The following is a 10490-nucleotide window of genomic DNA, read 5'->3' on the forward strand; positions in this document are numbered from 1 at the left end:
GCACATCTACATGAAACTATCACATCTATAGGAAAATAAACTATCGCTCATCTGGATACAAACAAAAGAGATGATTGTGGATTTTAGGAGGAGCAGCAGTCAGCTGAACAGCGTCTCCATCCTCGGTGAAGAGGTGGTTGAGGATTACAGATACCTGAGGGTTCACCTGGACAGCAGACTGGACTGGAAATGCAACACTGAGGCCGTCTACAAGATGGGGCATTCAGTAAACTATTCCTATAACTGTATATATGCTAACTGAGTTGGCATGGGTTGGTGCACTAAACACATGTTACAGAGTTTAATATTTTTGCATCTTTTAGTAAAAACAGGAAAGAATGAGTGTATATTTCCAGCCAAATTCCCAATAAAGCTGCTCTCATCCACATATTTTTCTGTTTCTTCTGTCAGACGGCTAAACTGAAAATCAGCCCATTAAGACTACGCAAGGGAGTAACTTTGATTTTGACATTGGTGGGGACATAAAAGTGCAGTTTTTTGTTTTTTTTTTGCATTACCAATCATAAGTTAATGGCATGCAGATGCTATATGTTAACGAGCCATCCTAATGTTTAGGGAGTTGGTCTTTAAATCACAGGGTTGCAAGCTCAAATCCCACGATTAGGCTACCTCTGTTTACACCTGGAGTGACCTTGAGCAAAACAACTAACCCAACAATTCTCCAGAGACTGCAGTCTCATTATTGGTTATATGTAACCAATAATGTGTTCTTATAAGTCGCTTTGGATAAAAAAAAAGTCAGCTAAGTGTTATGCAATGTAACTCATACAATGCAGGGTATCTGCACATTTTTTAATCAACAAATTTAATGACTTTTAAGACCTTTTTAAGACCTTTTTAAGACCTCTAAGAATAAAAATTAAGACCATTACCACGGCAAAAATATATATAAAAACTACACTCTAGGCTGTTCGGTGTTGAAAAAAAGTCCAGTGTGAAATGTGTGCTTCAGTGATACTGAATCAGTGTGTCAAAACAATCGCATACGATTTGAACGCACAAGGGAACACCACACACTACAGGACAATAGTGCCCAATTGTCACACCTCTGCGAAGGAGCGTGTTTTCGCTGCCATTTGTCTGTCTGTATGTCTGAGGCTCTGAGCAAAATAAATCCATAATTGAACCTAATTTTCGAGTTGTGTCTACTGTGCTTTTACAACTAGCAAAACGATTTTACTACCCAAGTGAACTTAAACCAGAACTTTGGACAACTCACGTGAAGCACAGACTGGTTTATGCAATAGTCAGCTGTCCATATATGGGCAGTGACTTTGCAGCATAAACCACACGACAAAATCAAATTTCCTTCGGGATTAATAAAGTATCTCCAATCTAATCAAATAAATAAAAACGAGCACAGACCGCTCATACAGTCAATGGCACGTAGCCTACCCATATAAAAAATACACACTCACACACACATCACACAACCTGACTATCGACTGCTAACAACCATGATCAGTAACCCACACAAACCCAGACACATAATGGCTCGGCGGCCAGCAATCGGATAAGCCAATGAAGTGAATCAATCCTGTGAAAGAATGAAAACAAGTGAATGAAACCTGCACTCACCCATTATGAAGTTAACTCTGCCAGCCCCATAATCTTGCCCCTGCTCGGACAACACCTTGACGTCAGGTATGTTTGGTAACGTTACTGCGGCTAGCATTAGCAACTAGGCTGCTAGGCTTGCTAAATCGGTAAGCAGTAGGCTACAGAAGAAAGCTAGTCTTTTTAGCTACGTTATATTATCATCTTTCTTCTCGGCTATAAGTTAACCTTTGTTTACGGCCACTGGCCCTAACCTGACGCGCTAGCTATCAAATCACCGGAAGTTTTCACCGGAAGTACTGGCGCACACACAAAACGTCAGCAGTCGCCATTATTGTGCACAGAGCAATAGAAAATCGTCTCTCCAGACATATCTTTCTTTCATTTCGCCCAGATTAAATTTAATGCCACTCTTCGAAAATCGGCGAAATTTAAGACATTTTAAGACCTTAAAAAAAGTATTTTTTTTTTTAAGACTTTTTAATACTTTTTAAGGATCCGCGGAGACCCTGAGTAGGGGGCTGAATATTGGTAGGGACGTGACCCTAGCGTCCCTACCCAAAATTACGCCCTTGAGACTACGGGTCAACTCGTGGTCACTTAAAGCATGTCCAGACTGTCGCTCTGCTCTAATAAAATCCTGATTTCGTTCTGAATTACCTGATCAAGATAAAAATATGTAACATACAGAACAAAAAGCATCCATCTCCAGCTGAAAACATGAAACCTGCAGACTACACATAAAATGTTCCACTGGGGACACCGACCCAAGTTGGTTATTAGCAGGAAATTTCATAAATATCCTCAAAACCAGTTTTCCTCAGTGTGCAGACTTCAGATTTTTGTTTTAAGTTTTGTACAAAGAAAATAAACTCAAATGTAACCTCTCTTCTATGCATATTCAGAACTTATTTAAATCTCTTCCAGAAAAACTCTTGTTTTGATCGTTTTCTTTAAAATAAAGATTTTTAAAAAGCTAATTGACCATGTGCTCTGTTTTACATATAACATCAGTTATAGAGGTAAACACGCAAAGTTAGCATATTGACGGGTTTCAAATATATGTTTCAGTGGCGGCCGTGCTTTGGCTCACTGGGCCTTCAGTGCGGGTTTACCCTCCATTCAGAGTCGCTATTTAAATCCGTCCTGAGTGCCCACATGGATCTGGATCTCACTAACCGTGCTGTATGCCAATAAACACAGAGAGACAGCTGTTAGAAGACTTTCTCCTGCAGGTTTCCTTCTGATTTATTTATTTTTTAAACACTTATTCAGCAGCAGGATGTTTATTCATCAATTAGCCTACTAATAATGAACTATGAGAAGCATTTCACATATTGAGAGCAGCTTCCATTGTTATTGTTATTATTATCACATATATCAGCAGTTCAGAATATTTGATCATTTATATTTATAATTTAATATTTATATATGTAAATAAAATACATAATACTCACAAGAGTTCCTGATTATTATCTATTTATGGACATAACACTGAGATGCTCCATATGTTAGTCCATTGTTGCCAGTTAACTGCAGCCTTGCACCTTTCAGCAGCAGCTGTTACCGCTGAGCAATCAGTTCCCTCTGCACTGAGGATCATATGAAAGCAGCTCCTGCAGCTTCAGGTTAGTGTCACAGGGCTCTGAACTTTGTGTTAGTGCAGTTTGGCAGCAGCAGGTCCCAGGCAAGCTTTAATTATATTGCAGCAGAATGAGGTGAGTAACTTCTAGTCTGTCCCAGTGCTTCTAAGTGGTGGCACTGAACCTCTGCTGCCTTAAATGTCTGAGGCAAGCAGAACCTCATTTGGTGGCAGCATTACACTATGAATATGCAGTTAAGCTCAACAGGACTGGGCATGTTAAGGGGAGGTGGTGGTTGGACCCCACTGGTCTCTAAATGTACTCAGAACTTCATATGAGATGTCCCTGTTTCTGCAGGGTTTTGTGGATTTCTTGTGTGCTGATTGGAAGCATCACCTGCATTCCTGCACAAAGCGGTAAGCTGATCCCAATTAAAGCTCAGCAACTAAAAGCAGTTTAAATTGACTGTATAAATGGAAGGCTGATCTTAATTCTGTTTCTTCACCCATGTATTCAGTTTATGGGCAAGCTCTATCTAAGCCAACGTATCAGAAAGCAGCTGGAACCAGTGGTTCTGCAGCACAGCAGCATGGTGCTCAGGGAGGTCAGTCTGGAGCTCCTGGCAGCAATTACCAGTTTGAAGATGGGAGCTGGAGCCTTTCATCTGACACCAGCGGCGAGGACGAGCCAGTCTTCACTCCTGTGACCGACGAGGATCAAGTCTACGCTTACAAATCTCGGTCCCGCTACAACAAGAAGCGTGTGCTGTTCAGCCAGTTCCGCTACAGCCCAACAGAATCTGAGCCAGACCACGGCAAAACATCTCAGCACAAGGTTCAAGTTCAGAGCGGCTTCTGAGGATCTTTCTGGTGAGGCTCCTTTTACTCTGCATGTGTGCTCTCTGTAGCTGCTGGTAGGTGACTGACTTTCTTTGTCTTGCAGATCTGCATATTCTAGAGGCATCGCTGCTGCTGCCGCTTGAATAAATGGCTTTAACTTGAATACCTTGTTGCTCCATCAAATGGCTCCTAGCTGTCTCTGGGTCATCCAGTTGTGGGTTGGAGGGGATAGTTGAGGGCCTGACAGGTTGACATGACTTAATCCTATAAATAAGCTGTTGGCATTAACTTAAGGACAGTATCTGATCAGGTGAGCTTGTGAAGGTCTCAATGGCTTCAGCTTGGAATGCATTCCCAACTAAAAATGGCTGAAAAGCCAACTGCAGCTCTCTGACAGCAGTGGGTAAAGGTGTGGCCTTGAGCTCTATCAGAAGATTCCACTGCTGCATATTGTGCTGAGGGGGAAACCTTTACACTCTGTAGCAATCCTCACCCTACAGCTCTGGGTAAGAGCAGACCCATCAGATGCTGGGGCCATGTGAAACCTGGACAGTAGTTTCTGCAAGTCCATGGCTGAGGATGGCTTCATAACTATCTTCTGTGGTTGCAAAGGTCTTGTACTTTGAATACTTGTAATGAAGCTTGTGCTGCACAAATCAAAAGATGTGGCAGCTTCTTTAAGTGAAGTGGCTTGGGAACAAAATTTATTGGCTCAATGTTGTCACTTACTCACTACCTGGAAGTAAGTTGGATCAGGTGGTGGGAGCAAACATCTAGTGGAGGACCCTGTTTGTGACATCTGAAACCCAAAGCTGAGTATTTTTATTAAATCTATACATTCCCATTGAGGCTGGGTCATGGAAACTGAAAGGAGCCTCTCGGCCTCAATAGCAGAGGTGTGGCCAGAAGGTCAGCATTGCCTATCAGGACAGCAGCATAGGACCTGCTTGTGAATATTAGCATGTAGGGAAAAATGAAAGCTGAAGAAAAAGGCCTTTTGTGTTGGGTTGTTCAGGAGGTTGACCTGAAGCAGGTACCAGGTGGCCAAAAGGGCTGCATCATCAGTAGCTGCTCAAGCTAAAATTCAGGGATGGGAAGAATTTGTCATCTGTTCCCATTTCTTTGGTTGCATCTATAAAATAACAGTTTGACATGCATGAAATGGCATTTTTGCAGAAAACGGGTGATTCCCTGAGATGCATCTGGACCTTCAGCTGTTCAATGAAGCCTCATCAGAAATGGTCTCCATGGAAGGGTGGCTGTCGAAGCCGTTCTTAAGGAGGGGAAACGGGGAGAAAAGGCTGAGCTGTGCCAAAGGACACAAGTGGACTGAAAATCAGTGGCAACAGGTCTGATGGAGGGATGAATCCTCCCCAGAGCCCGGGGAGGGTTAGAATGAATATATTAAATTAATAAATCAAACATCTCTCATAGATTCTGTTCATTACATCAGATTTTACAGATCAAACATCTATTTTGTTCTACATTTGGATGCAAGAAGGCGAGCCAGGTGTTGGAATATATTCAGTTAAGTCGTGAGCTGTACAACCACACAGTGGACTGTGCACAAAAGCATTCACTATCCTGTCGGGAACATGAACAAACATGTCTGATTAATACTGGGCATAATGCAACATCAAATGTTCCATCTATATGTGAGAATCAGATGTCTTACCTGGTCGTCCCTACAGCAAGGACACTGCCTGTGGGGACTACTTGCACATAGTCGACATATACTGACACATAATTAAAAGAAAAGCTTCTGTGGACTTGTTTCCACACTTTAAGTCACTCACATTGTTAACCTGCAGGTTGCAGTTTAAATATGAACATGATAAAGTCTGGTCTTTGTTGGATTTTATGAAAGTAATTATGAGGACAGATGATGTGAACTACTGTAACGAATGTTAGTTTTCAGAATTAAAACAACCTGGGGATATAAATATTCTCATTTTCATAAATAAATATGAAGTTCAGGTGTGACAGTCGACATTTTACAGTAAAAAAAGACTCTCAGAAACTTAGACCCATATTAAAAAAGAGCATTATTCAAATAGACACATTTTCCCTTTTAAATTAGCTAAAAATGTAGCTTTAACTTCAGTGTATTTTCAGTACAGTTCCACCTCACTGATGGTTGGTAAAGCCTCCACAGTACAAAGAACAGAAAACAGTCGCCTACAGACTATAAAGTGCTCAAATGTCACATTTCCCATGTTGGAAGTTTGCTGTGTCACAGGGAGTCTGTGGGAGTCTTTGGTTGTTCTCACAAGGCAACAAGTTTTCAGGAGGAATGATGGAAATCCACAGAAATCATCAAGACAAATTTGAGAAACACTTCCAGATATGAACAAAATGATGGCACAAGGTGCTTTAAACATTTAACCTCCGTTATGTCCTGTTTAATCAAGTTCATCTGAAATAAATCTAAGATCTCCTCCATATCACTTAATAAAAGAGCAGCTCTGCATCATGTTGTCTCACGTTTCTACATCTCAGCTCAGATATTAATCTGAGCTTTAAACATCTCAGAGTGCGCAGAAGGCAGTTAGCGTGACTTTAGGAAGAATACACCCTCTGCTATGTTCCAAACACATCCATGCTTCTAGATCCTCTGGATGAGAGAGCTGCAGAGCTCCTTATTCCTGCCAAGGAGTCAACATTATGTTAGAGTTATTTCCAGAACTCAGCAGGTTAACTTACTAAGACTCCAGTCTTATGTCACGCTGAGCTCACTTTTTTCCCCTTGAAACCCAACTAGCAGCTCCCACTAGTGAAGTGGACAAGTGATGTGTTGGACCCCAATTTCATGGCTGTGACGACTTTGTGACCTATTAGAACCGAGGTTATAACCTGGAGTCCTTCAGACCAAATCTCTGTCACTCCCCTCACACTCCCCAGCCAGAGATTAGGGGCCCACAGTGATCTGCAGGACTTTGGTCCAGATGTTTAACACCGTATCTGACCAAGCGTACTTCACCTTCTTTAAAACATCCCATGTTCATTCCTCACATGTTGCAACAAACCTTTTTAAATGTCAGAAGTGTTCGTTTTCAGAGCTGAATTGAATGCAGCACGATCTGACTGGGTCCCAGGTGAGGTTTATGAGTGTAATTAGAGCAGGTAGAGCACCAATATAAAGTCAGCTGCAGCCTCAGATGAGTTACAGCACAAAGCTTCTCTCAACAGCAGTCACTAGATTGCTGTTTTTGACCAGTTTTATCTGACCTGTGTTGCTTCTGTTTTGTGTTGTTCAACATGTTGTTTAAGGTTTTCTTCAGGTGAGTCTTCATGTTTAATGGTTTAGGTTTTTGTTCTCCTATATACTAAAGTTTCTTTCTTTTCTTTTGAAATCCAAACAGGATTTCCTGGCTTTGTGTCCTGCTCTTCAGCATTGGAACATGTTATCCCCCCCAGAAAAGCAAGTATATCAACATTTAGGTGCAGTTTATATAAAGGCAGCCAACATGGGAAGTTGTTTAGTCTGGACATGCTCAACCCATGATGTTGGTAGGAATGAGAGGGAAGAGGGTCTGCAACTATATTAATCATGCAGCACCAAATCTTACAATATATTAGACTTCAGGTTTACTTGAACTGCAAATACTTCTTTAGCTTTGTTTTTTGTAACTAAACATATTGGCAGTGATACAGAGGCTACTGACAGCATGACTAACCATGCTGTCATACTTTGCTTCAACTAATTTCTGGGCTCAGGTCAAAACAGTGGATCCTCTGGCTCTGGTAGTAGCACGTCTGGGTACGGCAGCGGCTCCTCTGGGTCTGGCTACGGGAGCGGCGCCTCTGGCTACGGCAGCGTCTCCTCTGGGTCTGGCTACGGCGACGGGTCCTCTGGGTCTGTGTCTGGCTACGGCGGCGGCTCCTCTGTCTCTGGCTACGGCAGCGTCTCCTCTGTCTCTGGCTACGGCAGCGTCTCCTCTGGCTACGGCAGCGTCTCCTCTGGCTACGGCAGCGGCTCCTCTGGGTCTAATGCTGGCTTTACTGCGCAGGACGCAGACTTTGCTCGTTTCCTTGCTGCCCTAATGAACTTGAAGATCGACAGTTCTTTCCCACAGTCTGCCTGGACCTCTGACCAGGTCCCTAAGGACACATCTGAGATGCGCACTGTATACCCTTCATCCCACGTCGTCCAGTCCAGCAATGGCTACCAACGAGCCCGCGACTCCAGTTCATACGCCAAATACTCCCAGGATGCTTTTGACCACGCTGATGCCAAGACTGGGTCTAAAGGGCAGAAGATGTACTAAGGTAAAGCCAGGGTTGGGGAGTAACGGATTACATGTAACGGTGTTACGGTAAAAGGATACAAAATAAAAGTAACTGTAATCCGTTACAGTACAAGCAAAAAAGATGTACTCAGATTACAGTTACATTCAGTGAGAATGGGGGTTACTTAACAGGATTACAATTTGTGCGAGGTTGCAGTGACAGAAGTACAGAGCGGCAGGGTCGGACTGGGGAAAAAAAAAATCGGCCGTGGCAATTTTCCCCGGGACCAGCCCCCCCTCAGTATTAATTAGTATCTCCAATCTAATTAAATAAAAATAAAAAAAAACGAGCACAGACCGCTCATACAGTCAATGGCACGCACCCATAGAAAAAAATACACACTCACACACACACAACCTGACTATCGACTGCTAACAACCATGATCAGTAACCTACACAAACCCAGACACATAATGGCTCGGCGGCCAGCAATCGGATAAACCAATGAAGTGAATCAATCCTGTGAAAGAATGAAACCTGCACTCACCCATTATGAAGTTAACTCTGCCAGCCCCATACTCTTCCCCCTGCTCAGCCAACTCCTTGACGTCGGGTATGGTTGGTAACGTTACGGCGGCTAGCATTAGCAACGAGGCTGCTAGGCTTGCTAAATCGGTAAGCATTAAGCATCAAGGCTACTGAAGAAAGCTAGTCTTTTTAGCTACGTTATATTATTATCTTTCTTCTCGGCTATAAGTTAACCTTTGTTTACGGCCACTGGCCCTAACCTGACGAGCTAGCTGTCAAATCACCTGGAAGTTTTCACCGGAAGTACTGGCGCACACACACAAGCAAGGGTGTGCAAAGAAAAATAAAATGTGACGTAAAAGTCTTACTTTGCTTATTTATTACTAAAGTAGAGCACTTCATTGTCATTGCACATGTATTAATAAAATGCAGTTTGGCATCTTATCAAGTGTAACGCGTGCAGATTGTATAGCATGCAGTATTTAGAGATAAAATGCAGTTATTTACAGCTAGTGTAAGGAAAGATGGTTAATAGGGCTCGGGCACGTGACGTCACTACGTGAGCGGCGGCCATACTGGAGGCTCAGAACTGTTTTGTTTACATTGTTTTCCACTGCGCTCAGACGTACTCCCGCCTGGTCTGGAACTTTCTTTGTTGGTTTATCTATTTTATTTTACTTATTGTCTTTGCCACTATGGTCGCACGTTGCTGTGTCGTGGGGTGCAATAGCGTAAGCCGTGACAGGAATGGGGGGGAAATCGTAAATGGTTTATCTTTTTACCGGTTTCCTGCTTGGAGGCGCACCCACGGAGACCAAGGCCCAATCCCAATTCTATTTCCCTACCCCTCGCCCCTTCGAACGAAGGCGTAGGGCTTTAAAACATACCCCTACGTATTGGGACACCCCTTCACACTCACGTACGTCATAAGTCCGCGCCGTCAGTTGTTACGTAACCAAAAGCGACAGCTTTAGCCAGACGAAAACAAACATGCCTGCTGTAGTGGTGTTCGCGCTGTCCTGGGCTATTCGGATATTTTTAGAAATATCTGCGTCTAATCGACGGAGTGCCATCAGGCGAAGGCGTCTTCGACATCTGGGAGCATTGCTGGATCTTGTTACGGTATGTAGAATGATACATTAATGCAAATAACGCGTGTGAGCAGCTGGTAGCTTCCAGAGCTGGCGTGTGAATATGATAATGGGTGTGTGTATATGAAAGTGCTTCTAACTGTACATTTGTGATATCGTGTAATATAGAAACAATTTTCTTGTCTCGTTGGATTTGCTGATTGGAGTAGTATTCTAACCTAGCTAATAGCATAAGCTAACGTTTAGCCTTTTGTTACTCGCCTCGTTCCGTTTGGGATAAACATGCAGCTTATGCGTTTTTGAAGCGGTTTTCTTTGTACCAGGTTCAGATTTGATGACATAAATAAATGCACTGCATTGTGTGTGCTATCAATGTGTTGGTTTGGGAGGATGAAAGCCTGATCTTTCCAGCAGACGTGTCATCCTTCCAATTATTGCAGATTGGACCAAAACATGCCTGTTCTAAGGTTGTGGTTCAATGTTGAGGCGGACTTAAAGCAGGACTTTCGCCTCAGCAGAAGAGCCGTACAAGCTGTCCAAAGGCTACTACAGAGAGCAGGACCATGGTTGGGGCGGGCAACTAGAGGTCCTGATCTATATATACTAGTTGGCACATGGACTCTCTTACATCATGGTGGCTC

The sequence above is a fragment of the Odontesthes bonariensis genome, chromosome 11, assembly GCF_027942865.1.
Source record: "Odontesthes bonariensis isolate fOdoBon6 chromosome 11, fOdoBon6.hap1, whole genome shotgun sequence".
NCBI classification, from domain to species: Eukaryota; Metazoa; Chordata; class Actinopteri; order Atheriniformes; family Atherinopsidae; genus Odontesthes; species Odontesthes bonariensis.